We start from the raw sequence: 13888 nt of genomic DNA on the forward strand, positions 1-13888 counted from the left end.
CTCCCAGCCCCTCACCCTGCCTGTGGTCTATTTCCTGCCAATGGAGTCAACAGTGCTTGATACCGCTCCTTACTTCTTCAGAGCATCCTGAAGTTCAGGAAACACTTTCAGAAGCAGAATCTCCTTGAGTTGCCAGGGGAAAGGGTCTCTATTCCCCTTTCCCATCTAGCGTATGAAACACATACAAGATCAGAGTGTTCTAGTCCTCACTCGGACGCTGGTGACTCTATTTCGTTTGGAGGAGGAATCTCTATCTTTGGACGGTTTCTAATTTTGTATTCCCCGTGTCCATCCTCAAATCCGCCCTCCAGGATTCTCTTTCTCTGAGCTTGCTGTTGTGTGATTGCTCTGCTGGTTCAGAAGTGTCCTCTGTTCCTCCAACTCCTTGAACCAGCCTCTCTCCTGCTCCTGCCTCCCAGCTGGTGGTGGGACCAGTTTTTGGGGGTGAAGTCAGGTGGAAAAGGAACTGCAGTGGCAAGAAACCAGAGTATGCCTAGTTCCTAGCCCTTCCCTCTTCCCATTCACTGTGTGTGTGTGTGTGTGTGTGTGTGTGTGTGTATGTGTTTGTGTGTGTTGTGAGAGCTAGACAGAGCTAGAGAGACGTCCAGGGACGACATGAGTAGCCATGAGGGAAAGAGTTAATAAGCCAGGAGAGGAGGTGGTGATTATGGACAGTATTAAATGACACCCCAGAGACAGCTGGTGCCAGTGGCCCCTAGCTTCTCCTCCCAGTGTCTCCCAGAAGGAGTGGGAAGGAGGAGTAAGAGGGAAGATGAAACTGAGAGAGCACCAAAGACAAGCCTGGGCTTACAGTGCTCTGCGGTGAGCTGGCTAGACTGGCCCAGTGGAAGATGGTTGGCGGGGGGTGGGTGGGTTGGGGGGGTGTTTAAACCCTTTCACTTCCCTCTAGGCGCTGAGGTCCAATCTCCACCCACCACTGCCCCAGGGCCTGTCTTCAGCCTCCCTGGGAGGAGAGGTTCCCAGGGAAAGCTGAAGTCTAGAAGCCAGAGGTGTGGCGGGGCACAGGTGTGTGGCCTGGGAGGCAGGCCTCCGTGTTCTGTTTCTTCTCCGCTGTCACTCTCACCGTCTCCACTTCCATGACCCCTTCTGTGCTGTGGAGAGCACACACCTGTGGCAGGCTGAGGGGAGCATTCTCAGGGAGCTGAATGAAATCTAAAGAATTGGGAGGCTGGAGGCTTGGCCTCTGCCAAGTGAGGCTAGGGGCTACCTGGTCCTTGGACCAGAGTATGCCACCTGGATACTTCTCTTTATTCTTGGTTATCCTAGCCTTTCCTCATATGCCTAGCTTGAGTCATATCCCTCACTTTCTCCCAGGTAAGATGCTCCTCATTAGGTCCCCGAATTGACCCCATAACTGATGGTAAAGTGTGTGTCCACGGTCAGAGCTCTGAAGATCAAATGCTTCTGTCCAATAGCAGCCTAAGGATAACTGCCTGGGGTTGGCATAAGGGGCTCACCAGGCAGGAAGGGCCTCGACCTCCGCCAAGCCCATATCTCTCAGGGCAGGAGTGGGGACCATCTGGGCTAATGAGGGGCTGGCAGGCACTAGCAACAGGAGGCAGCTAATGGGAGCTGTGTTCTCCCTGCCCAGAGCGAGGCAGAAACTGAGGGTTCAAGCAGGAGGTGCCAGGTCATGTGAGACAGATGAATACCAGGAGGCCAGGCCACAGGGCACAGCCTCTGGTGCCTCAGGCCAGAACTGGTGCTTCCAGTTTCTTCTTTCCTCCCCTCCTCCATTCCTTCTACATTTATTGGCAATGTGCAAGACAGTAGGAATATAGAAAAGAACAAGAGGCCTTGACTTCTAGGGGCTTACAGACTAATGGGGAGGCAGATGGACAAACAGAACATTAATATTTAAGTTAGACATAGAAGGACTAAGTCAGGAGCTGTGGGAGCACTTTGGAGGGACCGGTTACTGCATAGGGGAGCCAGGGATGGCTTCTAGAGGAGGCGAGCTTTGCGTTGGGACTCGAAGGATGAGTAGCAGTCAGCTGGGCTGAGAAGAAAGAAAGGGCATTTCTGGAGGAGGGAAGAGCATGTTTAAAAAGAAATTGAGGCCGGGCGCAGTGGCTCATGCCTGTAATCCCAGCACTCTGGGAGGCCGAGGCAGGCGGATCACGAGGTCAGGAGATCCAGACCATCCTGGCTAACCCGGTGGAACCCCGTCTCTACCAAAAACACAAAAAATTAGCTGGGCGTTGTGGCGGGCGCCTGTAGTTCCAGCTACTTGGCAGGAGAATGAAGTGAACCTCGGAGGCGGAGCTTGCAGTGAGTCGAGATCGCGCCACTGCACTCCAGCCTGGGCGACAGATATAGACTCCATCTCAAAAAATAAATCAATTGGCCGGGCGCGGTGGCTCAAGCCTGTAATCCCAGCACTTTGGGAGGCCGAGACGGGTGGATCACGAGGTCAGGAGATTGAGACCATCTTGGCCTACACGGTGAAACCCTCTCTCTACTAAAAAATACAAAAAACTAGCCGGGCGAGATGGCGGGCGCCTGTAGTCCCAGCTACTCAGGAGGCTGAGGCAGGAGAATGGCGTGAACCCGGGAGATGGAGCTTGCAGTGAGCCGAGATTGTGCCACTGCACTCCAGCCTGGGCGACAGAGCAAGACTCCGTCTCAAAAAAAAAAATTAATTAATTAATTAATTAATAAAAAGAAATTGAAGAGCAGACTTCCCTAAAGGCCTCCTGAGGGTCTACCCTATTGGCTCCCTGGGAATATCCCAGTTTCCAAGTCGAGGATCTCTGGGTGGTGGCTTAGGAGGACAAACCTTCTTTTTGGCCTTCCAGGACCTCCACGATTTGACCTCAGTTATACTTCCCTACTCAGTCCCTAGGTGTGTCCCCATTCCCTGGGTCCGCCTCGATTTTCCTGACTCCATGCCTTTGCTCAAGCTGTTCCCCTCAGCTGGGTGCCTTGTCCTCCGTCTCCACTTACCTCCTTCGAGGCCTTTCCTAGGACTGCCTCCTTCACGAAGCCTTTCCTAATAATCCCGCAGCCAGGCTGATCACTTTCCTCCCTGGTTGCAACAGCCTTGACCGCAATGTTTCTTTAAAAGGCACTCTTGTTCTGCCTACTACTGTTGATATTAGCATATGCTGCCTATGCCCGAGGGCAGGGACCAGCCTAACACAAGACTGGCATGGTGTTTGGGAATTGAACTGGATTGACTTGCTAGAGGACCCAGACAGAATGACTTGCAGATAGACTGGCCTGTACGGTTCCATCCCTGACCAAAGGAACCACCTTTGCCTTTTAGATACCTAGCATTCTTCCATAATTTCAGTTTGGCGTTCCTGCTTGGCATGCAGCCCCAGAGAGGCTATGGAATTTTTTTTATTTTTTTGAGACAGGGTCTCGCTCTGTCACCGAGACTGGAGTGCAGTAGCGCCACCACAGCTCTCTGCAGCCTAGACCTCCAAGGCTCAAGTGATCCTCCCACCTCAGCCTCCTTAGTAGGCTGTTCACCTCAGCCAACATGCCCTGTAGTGAACAGAACACTGGATGAACAGATGGGTGAATAGAATATTGATATGGAAGTTAGACATAGAAGGGATAAACTGGGAGCTGCAGGAACACTTTGGAAGGACCAGTTACGACATAGGGGAGCCAGGGATGGCTTCTAGAGGAGGCAAGCTTTGTGCTGGGACTTGAGGGATGAGTAGTAGTCAGCTAGGTAGAGAAGGAGGAAAAGGGGCTGGACCAAGAGCTGTGGAATCTTTTCTTTTCTTTTTTTCTTTTTTTGAGATGGAGTCTTGCTCTGTCGCCAGGCTGGAGTGCAGTGGTGGCGCGATCCCGGCTCACTGCAACCTCCGCCTCCCGGGTTCAAGTGATTCTCCCACCTCAGCCTCCTGAGTAGCTGGGACTGCAGGTGCCCGCCACCACGCACAGCTAATTTTTTGTATTTTTAGTAGAGACGGGGTTTCACCATGTTGTCCAAGATGGTGTTGATCTCTTGACCTCGTGATCCACTTGCCTCAGCCTCCCAAAGTGCTAGGATTACAGGCATGAGCGACCGCGCCCAGCCAAGGGCTATGGAATCTTAACCAGACCTATAGGGTCTTTGTGGCTCAGGAGCTCCAGCAGGTTCCTTAGCAGGTGATGTTGAGGCCATGTCACCGAAGGTCCCAGCTGTGGAAATGTTCCCCATCCTTCTCTCTTTCCAGGCTGCTCAGGCCTTCAGGAATGACAAGGGCATATCCAAAGTGAAAGATGTCTGGAGCCATTTTATTTCTTGGCCTTCTATCTTTGCCCCACTGCACCTGACAGCCATGGTCTCCCCTAGTGACCTCCCCTGGAAATGCAATGAAACTTCATTGCATTGTCTTGGTCTTTGGGGGCAGGAGCAGACAAGCCTCCAAGGCCTGGCCTTCCTTCCTGAGTCAGATGGGCCCCAAGTGGTCTTGTAGTCCAACACTTCTCCCCAAACGGGAGCGCGGGCTGATGCCCTTGGCGGACGGTTCCTGCCTGTGCCCAACACCTCCAGCAATGCTTCTTCCAGGGTCAATGCCTTTGTTCAAGTGGCTCTGCTCAGTGAGTGGGGTCACTTCCTTCAAGCCCCCTTCCTTCCAGTGGTCATTTGATTTCTTCTCTCAGGTCTGCACTGACACTGGGTCCTCTCAGGTTTATCCCACCTGAGGATGACTCAAACTTACATGCACCTAGGCAGTTTAAGGCTCTGGGTCAACCCTTGCAAATGTCTTCAAAACTAGAACAGTCCTTCCCCAATGGCCAACTTCTACTAACTCTGTGGCCCTCGTCACTTAGCCTAGGGTCACAGCCAGTCCTCACTTAGGGCACATGTATTTTGAGGCCCATTTGCCCAGGGTGGCTGACTGTCTGGGCCCATCTCATGATGGCACACCTTGCCCAGCCCAGGCAGATGAGCTGGTATTCTCCTCTTAGAGTAGACACTAGCAGCACAACACTCTTAAATCATCATTTCTAATTTAATTTGACAACCCTGACTTTCAGAAGTTCTTTCTCATCTCTGACCCAAATACTTCCAGCTTAAATTTAATTTCCTCGTGCTCTGGGGAATACCCTTCTCTGTATCATGAACCCCTCTTTGGATAACTGAACCACAGCTTCAGTCATTTTAGCAGGTTTAGAAACCCTGGATCCTTTTGCCTTCCTTCAGAGACTATGTTCTGAGTTTGGGTTCATACGGGCAGACAAGGTCTGAGGAACCACCCTGTGCACCAGGCACTGGGTAAGATGCTGAGAAGATATCATTCCATTTCTCCTTACAGCAACCCAAGAGGCAGATGCTACCAGTATCATCCCACTTAGTTGGTGCAAGACTGAATCTCGGAGGTAAAATAGCTTCACCAAGGTCACAAAGCCAGGATGTGGAAGAGCTGGCTCAATTTCTGTATCTAACAAGGCTTTGGAGAGGACATTTGGTCCAGCTGCCAACTGCCAAACAGGAGACCACAGTGAGTATGTAGGACAGATGTCTGCCTCTGACTTCGCATCCATTTTGTGTCGGGTTCTACCTTAATTTTGCATTAATCATTTCTGCCTGCCTAAATGACCTTCAGTTACGGATCTCTGCCTCCCTTACTGCTCATGCACTTGTTAGTATGTTGTTTTTAGAGGACAAATGCACTGTGCAGGGCTCAGAGGCTTGGAGTCATCTCTGTCTCAGGCCAGGGTCTTTGTTTATAGGAAAGCTCTTCATCAGGCTTTGGCGGCAGTTGGATTTGATTTGTCTATATCTCCATCCTTGTATGTAAAATGAGGATAAAATAACTAAACTTTGGGTCATTGGATCATTATAATAATAACAATAGCTAACTATTTTTTTCTTTTTAAGAGACAGGGTCTTGCTTTGTCATCCAGGTTGGAGTGCAGTGGTGTGATCATGGCTCACTGCAGCCTCAACCTCCTGGGCTCAAGTGATCCTCCCACCTCAGCCTCCCAAGTAGCTGAGACCAGAGGTGTGTGCCACCACACCTGGCTAATTTTTAATTTTTTATAGAGAAGGGGGTCTCCCTCTCTGCCCAGATTTTTTTTTTTTTTTTGAGACGGAGTCTCGCTCTGTCGCCCAGGCTGGAGTACAGTGGCTGGATCTCAGCTCACTGCAAGCTCCGCCTCCCGGGTTTACACCATTCTCCTGGCTCAGCCTCCGGAGTAGCTGGGACTACAGGCGCCTGCCACCTCGCCCGGCTAGTTTTTTTTTGTATTTTTAGTAGAGACGGGGTTTCACCGTGTTAGCCAGGATGGTCTCGATCTCCTGACCTCGTGATCCGCCCATCTCGGCCTCCCAAAGTGCTGGGATTACAGGCTTGAGCCACCGCGCCCGGCCGTTTTTTTGTATTTTTTAGTAGAGACAGGGTTTCACCGTGTTAGCCAGGATGGTCTCGATCTCCTGACCTCGTGATCCGCCCGTCTCGGCCTCCCAAAGTGCTGGGATTACAGGCTTGAGCCACCGCACCCGGCCTCTGCCCAGGTTTGTCTTGAATTCCTGGCCTCAAGGGATCCTCCTGACTTGGCCTCCCAAAGTGCTCAGATTACAGGCATGAGCCACTGCACCCAGCCAGAGCTAGCTTATTAAAGAATAACTATGTGCAAGACACAAGTTTATATGTTTTATTTTATTTAATCCTCACAAAAATCCTATGAGGTAGATACTATCATACTCCTATCACAGGGGAGGAAACAGGCTCAGAGAGGTTATATGACATGTTCAAGATGACAAAGTTAGCAAGAAAAAAAGTGAGGATTTGAACTCACTTGTCTCATTCCTAAGCTGGCACCTTTGACTACTATCCAATAGGAAAATAAACAAGTTGCTTTAGATAAGCCTGTTGTATGGAAAGGAAACCAGATAAAATTGACTGCCTTGTTTCAGCCCTAAAGGTCATCTCAGCATTTGAAGACACAAGAAATCTAACTCCTAAAGCTTTGAGAAGTATTTACTGAAGGCTGCTGGCCAGGGCTGGTCTTTACTGAAGGCTGCTGGCTAGAGCCCAAACCCCCCGGGGCTCTGTTGCTCATTATACAGCATCGTTTCCTAACAGGCATCTTCATTCCTGTCTCCCCAAAATATTCTTCCTCATAGTATCTATTCAGTCCTCTCCTCTTCTGCTCCCTCTTCTGTCTCCTTCCAACCCCTTTTCCTGATCTTCCCCATCCTGTGGCTCCATTCCCTTTCCTTTATGGAGCCATCTACTCTTGTCCTTTGGTAATCTCGTCTGCCTTTCTGCTCAGTAAAACAAAAATGGCTCACCCACAGTCCTCAAAAGGAGGATAGTAAATCCATGTAACAATGAAATACTGTTGTCCTCAGCATGCTGGGCTCTCAATGCCTGGCCAAGGCAGATAAAAGGAAATCCTAAGGGGCTGAGGGGACAACAGAGAGGGGATTTAGAAAATTGCTTTCCTCAGGCCAGGAGCGGTGGCTCACACCTGTAATCCCAGCACTTCGGGAGGCCGAGGCAGGCAGATCACGAGGTCAGGAGATCGAAACCATCCTGGCTAACATGGTGAAACCCTATCTCTACTAAAAATACAAAAAATTAGCCGGGTGTGGTGGTATGCACCTGTAGTCTCAGCTACTCAGGAGGCTGAGGTAGGAGAATCACTTGAACCCAGGAGGTGGAGGTTGCAGAGCCAAGACCGCGTCACTGTACTCCAGCCTGGGTGACACAGAGCAAGACTCCGTCTCAAAAAATTAAGACAACACACACACAAAAAAAACCTACTTTCTTCACAGGCCCTGCATTCTGTCTATTTTCCTTCCCTTCCCTCCATCATTACCTGGGGGAGGAGGAGGAGGAGGTGCGGGTGTGCATCCCTCCTTACTATCTGACTCAACTCTGCACATTCTCCAAGACCTGAATCAATCCCTGCCCAGACCCTCCTGGACCAACGTGGTCCACAGTACCTCCCCTGCCCCGATTCCTGCTGCATTTGCCCCTCTTACGTTTGCCTTACCTTTCTTGCTACCAAACATTCATCGTAGGTGTCTTGGCTCCTTATCTAGGCCGTAAACTCCTTAAAAGCAGGACCTTGCTCTTTCCCAGTGCCAGGCCAGGTGGAACTTGACATAGATACTAGTTAAAGATTTGCTTGGGAGATGACTGTGGAGTAAGACCTCTAGGAGTGAGGTCTCTGGAGTTTGCATTCGGGCTCCATCACTATGGTTGCTTGTCCCTGATTTTTTACATCTCTGAGTGTCTATGCCATTTGGTAAGATCCTCCCGCACTGACTCTGCGCTTGGCCTTGTGATTCGCTTTGGCCAATAGAATGTGGTAGAAGTGATGACCGACTCGTTCTAGTCTTGGAGCTCCAAAGGCTTTGTCCACATTCATTGTATCGGAAGCTTCCCACTATGATGAGGAACAAGCTCAGGAGGACAAGAGACCACACGCAGGAGAGAAAGTCATCCTAGCTCAGGCCATCCTAGACCAGGCGAGGTAAGTTGACCCATAGCCACAAACACACGAGGGAGCCCAGCCGAAATCTAACTTGGACCAAATCAGCAGAATGACGTAGCCAACCTGATTGATTCATGTGCCAAAGTACATTTTTATTGTTATTAGCCTGTTAGTACATATTTTATGGGTGCTTGTTACACAGCACTAATGTGGTGTTGAAGAATGGATAAAACCATTTACCAGCTCTGTGATCTTGGGAAAGTTATTTAATTGCTATACTTTTTTTTTTTTTGAGACAGAGTCTTGCTGTGTTTCCCAGGATGGAGTGCTGTGGCGTGATCTCGGCTCACTGCAATCCCTGTCTCCCAGGCTCAGGTGATCCTTCTGCCGCAGCCCCCCGAGCTGCTGGAAATACATGGGTGCGCCTCCATGCGCCTCCATGCCTGGTTAATTTTGTATTTTTAGTAGAGACGGAGTTTCACTTTGTTGGTCAGGCTGGTCTCTAACTCCTGACCTCAAGTGATCCACCCACCTCGGCCTCCCAAAGTGCTAGGATTACAGGTGTGAGCCACTACACGCAGCTGATTGCTGTATACCTCAACTTCCTTGTCTGTAAAGTGGGAATGTAGTGGACGCTGTCGAAACAGCTTCAGCTGAGTCTCCTCTCCCAGTGATTGCTTCAGCTAAAGAATTGCTTCACCCAAGATTCTGCGCCCTTTGCTGGGGCCACCTGTATCCACTCAGTGGCTGATGTGGAAGCATAAAAGTCTGGGCCGCTTGTTCCAGTTGGGGTTAACTCTGCAAGGCTGTCCTAGCTGCAGAGCTGCCTGTGGCTAGGGCCTTGGTGATGACTGCATCATCCCCGTGCTTCCCCCGTGCTTAATCCTGCTTCATTTCTCCGCAAGGGTCAAATTCAAGAGACTTCCAAATCAACTTCTTACATTCATATCCCCATCTTAGAATCTGATTTCCTGGAACTAACCTGTGGGAAGTGGATACCGGTGACTATGTAGCAAAATCTGGCCAATGAGACAAGAGCAGGTATGTTCCCTAAAACTGTTTTGCCTGTGACCGGGCTCGGTGGCTCACGCCTGTAATCCTAGCACTTTGGGAGGCGGGTGGATTGCCTGAGCTCAGGAGTTCATGACCAGCCTGGGCAACACAGTGAAACCCCGTCTTTACTAAAATACAAAACATTAGCTGGGCGTGGTGGTGTGCGCCTGTAATCCCAGTTACCCTGGAGTCTGAGGCAGAAGAATCACTTGAACCTGGGAGGCGGAGGTTGCCGTCAGCCCAGATCACGCCACTGCACTCCAGCCTGGGCGATAGAGCGAGACTCCATCTCAAAAAAAAAAACTGTTTTGCCTTCAAACTTTGGATCTGTTCTACCAAAAGCATTTTGAAAAACTGCATACATCTTTGTATACTTTTGAATCTAAAATCTTTCTTTATATTTTAAAATGTAACATTTAGCATATTATTGTTGACATTTAAGATGAAATAATTCTCTTTAACTTTTTATTTAAAAAATTCAAAGTTTTAGGAATTTGCAAGAATAATATAATGACCTTTCGTATGCCCTTTACCTAGACTTGTCAGTTACTGATATTTTGCCCCATTTGGTCTCTCACATTCTCTCTATCACTAGAATTACTGATACATAATTAAAACAGAAATATATATATTTTTTTTTCTTTTTTTTTTTTTTTTTTTTGAGACGGAGTCTTGCTCTGCCACCCAGGCTGGAGTGCAGTGGCCGGATCTCAGCTCACTGCAAGCTCCGCCTCCCGGGTTTACGCCATTCTCCTGCCTCAGCCTCCCGAGTAGCTGGGACTACAGGCGCCCGCCTCGTCGCCCGGCTAGTTTTTTGTATTTTTAAGTAGAGACAGGGTTTCACCGTATTAGCCAGAATGGTCTCGATCTCCTGACCTCGTGATCCACCCGTCTCGGCCTCCCAAAGTGCTGGGATTACAGGCTTGAGCCACCGCGCCCGGCTGACCCTCTTTTTTTTTGAGATAAGGTCTTGCTCTGTTGCCCAGGCTGGAATGCAGTGGCGTGATCATGGCTCAGTGTAGCCTTGACCTCCCTGGACTCAAGTGATCCTCTCAGCCTCCCAGGCTCCCAGGACCACAGGCACCTGCCACTGCACCTGGCTAATTTTTGTATTTTTTGTAGAGACAAAGTTTCAGTATGTTGTCCAGGATGTCAGAAATATATTTTAAATATATATTCAACTTAAAAAGAAAAATTTAATTGAGATTGTACCCTTCCCCAGTGAGATGGACAGAGCTTCCCCTGTACCCCAACATTTTTTCAAGGAGAGGCAACATGTGCAGGGGTTTGGCTCATGTGTGGATTGAGGCAGCCTTGGTCTGAATCTTGGTTTTGCTACTTATGGGCTGTGTGGTCTTAGACAGGTTGTTTAACCTCTTTGTGCCACAGAATCTTCATATTTGTGTCTATGTCATATGGTTGCGGTGAGGACCAAATGAGTTAATATATAAAGTACTTAGAACATTACCTGACATACTGTAAGTATGGTTTATGTTTATGGTATAATAGAATGTACCAGTGGATGAATAATCATTTATTGCTAGAATAATTAGGGTGCAGAGCAAAATTAACAAGAAGATTTATCACTAGTAAGTCGGAGGTTTCCAAAAGATGTATTCATGATCATTGTTCAATGCTTTATTTACAGTAGAATCACATCTCAATGGTAAGTTAGTCTAAGAACATGGTAGGAATAAATAAATGAGCAGAGAAGTGATTGATAAATGATAGCAAATTGGAGACATGTAAAAAAACATTTTTTAAATGACCGAGGCTAGGTTTAGTGGCTCACGCTTGTAATCCCAGCACTTTGGGAGACTGAGGCAGGTGGATCACTTGAAGCCAGGAGTTCAAGACCAGTCTGGACAATATGGTGAAACCCTTCTATAAAAAATACAAAAATTAGCCAGGTGTGGTGGCTCCCACCTCTAGACTCAGCTACTTGGGGGGCTGAGGTGGAAGGATCGCTTGAGCTGGAGAGGTGGAGGTTGCAGTGAGTCAAGATCATGCCACTGCACTCCAGCCTGGGTGACAGAGTGAGACCCTGTCTCAAAAAAAAAAAAAGAATGTGACTTTCCATTATTCAATAATTAGGAGCAAAAGGGAATGAAGATGTTTTTTCCTACAAGTCTTAGTAAATATAGAACACTAAAGTGCCGGCCGGGCGCAGTGGCTCAAGCCTGTAATCCCAGCACTTTGGGAGGCCGAGACAGGCGGATCATGAGGTCAAGAGATCGAGACCATCCTGGCTAACATGGTGAAACTCCGTCTCTACTAAAAAATACAAAAAAACTAGCCAGGTGAGGTGGCGGGCGCCTGTAGTCCCAGCTACTCCGGAGGCTGAGGCAGGAGAATGGCTTGAACCCAGGAGGCAGAGCTTGCAGTGAGCTGAGATCCGGCCACTGCACTCCAGTCTGGGCAACAGAGCAAGACTCCGTCTCAAAAAAAAAAAAAAGAACACTAAAGTGCCTTTGATATATGTTCCTTTTTTGGAGGATGCAATGTTCATCTCTTGCTAGTAAATGTGAAACTTTTTACTTCCCTCTTCTTTTTTTTTTTTTTTTTTTTTTTTTGGAGACAGAGTCTCACTCTGTCACCCAGGCTGGAGTACAGTAGGTGCGATCTTGGCTCACTGCAACCTCCACCTCCTGGGTTCAAGCGTTTCTCCTACCTCAGTCTTCTGAGTAGCTGGGATTACAGGTGCCCGCTGCCCACGCCCAGCTAATTTTTGTATTTTTAGTAGAGACGGGATTTCGACATGTTGGTCAGGCTGGTCTCGAACTCCTGACCTCGTGATCCGCCCACCTCGGCCTCCCAAAGTGCTGGGATAACAGGCGTGAGCCACTGCACCTGGCCTCACTTCCCCATTCTTGAAGTTGTGCAAAATATTTGGAGAAGAGCAGCCCCGCCAGGATGGCAGACAGCCTGGCCCTGGACGCTGTGTGAGGGTTCAGAAGCTGCTCTGTGGCAGATCTGCCTCGAGCTTCACAGGAGCTCAGCACTGTCTGGGTGCTTTTAAGAATCATGATGATCTTTAAGATAAATAGATAAGACATGGAGCTCTGCCTTGATAAGTGAGCTTATCACACGCAGGATGTAAGATGCTATCACTATCAGTATTTACTACCTGACTCTCCCTCAGCACTCCAGTATTCCTGGGGAGCTTTGGGGGTATGGAATGTAATACTGTCCCTACTCCTGCTGCACCCTGTCTGAGCCCACAACATCCCAACACATCTTCTTAACTTCACATTTTGCCCTTTACAAAAATATATACAGGACAGAGAAGACACGAAGACCTACAACAGGTTTGTGGTAATTTCATTACAACAAGATTCGCCCACACTGATATCATTATTATTTATTTTTTAAAATTTTATTTCAATAGTGTTTGGGGAACAGGTGGTGTTTGGTTACCTGGATAAGTTCTTTAGTGGTGGTTTCTGAGATTCTGGTGCACCCAACACCTGAGCAGTGTACACTGTACCCAACGAGTAGTCTTTTATCCCTCACCCTCCCCACCCTTCCCCCTGAGTCCCCAAAGTCCATTGTATCATTCTTATGCCTTTGCCTCCTCCTAGCTTAGCTCCCCCACTTATAAGTGAGAACATACGATGTTTGGTTTTCCATTCCTGGGTTACTTCACTTAGAATCATGGTCTCCAACTCCATAGACATATCACATTTTCTTTATCCACTCGTTGGTTCAACTCAAACTGATATTATGAAGCATCCTTTTTTCAGGGCCATGATGCTTTTACACTCCAAGCATTCTATCTTAAAATTTGGGAAAGTTGAGAGGTCATGTGGTGCCTGAAGTATTCTATGTGGCATGGGTTATTATTATGATTGTAGACACAGGTTCTTGCTATGCTCAAGAGAGCCACCTGCCTGGCCTCCCAAAGTGCTGGGATTACAGGCATAAGCCACCGCACCTGACCAGCATGGATTATTTCTTAACACCCCCTTTCTCTACAAGAGTTATTTTCAGCAATAATCATGAATTGAAGTTTCCATATTGGCCCTCATAAAACAAAAATATTACAACTTGTAATTTGCTTTCCATTTCACTTTTTTTTTTTCTTTAAGACAGAGTCTCACTCTGTCACCCAGGCTGGAGTGCAATCTCAGCTCACTGCAATCTCCGTCTGCTGGGTTCAAGTGGGTCTTGTGCCTCAGCCTCCCGAGTAGCTGGGATTACAGGTGTGTGTCACCACGCCCAGCTAATTTTTGTATTTTTAGTACAGACAGGGTTTCACCATGTGGGCCAGGCAGGTCTTGAACTCCTGGCCTCAAGTGATCCTCCCACCATGGCCTCCCAAAGTGCTGGGATACAGGCATGAGCCACCACACATGACCTCTTTTTCACTGTTTTAAATTTTTAACACAAACAAAAGTCCAAGTAGACAAGAGGAAAATAA

At 48.4% G+C, this 13888-nt stretch overlaps 1 long non-coding RNA gene across 1 annotated transcript in view; it reads left to right on the forward strand.

Annotated features, from left to right (window-relative positions):
* LOC117090651 overlaps window positions 1-13888 on the forward strand; it is a 76982-nt gene that overhangs the window by 1928 nt on the left and 61166 nt on the right. Inside the window, exon 2 of the long non-coding RNA XR_004440080.1 lies at window positions 5283-5468. This is a non-coding gene — a long non-coding RNA (uncharacterized LOC117090651). The remainder of the gene's footprint in view (window positions 1-5282; window positions 5469-13888) is intronic.

The sequence above is a fragment of the Trachypithecus francoisi genome, unplaced genomic scaffold, assembly GCF_009764315.1.
Source record: "Trachypithecus francoisi isolate TF-2019V2 unplaced genomic scaffold, Tfra_2.0 Lachesis_group11, whole genome shotgun sequence".
NCBI lineage: Eukaryota > Metazoa > Chordata > Mammalia > Primates > Cercopithecidae > Trachypithecus > Trachypithecus francoisi.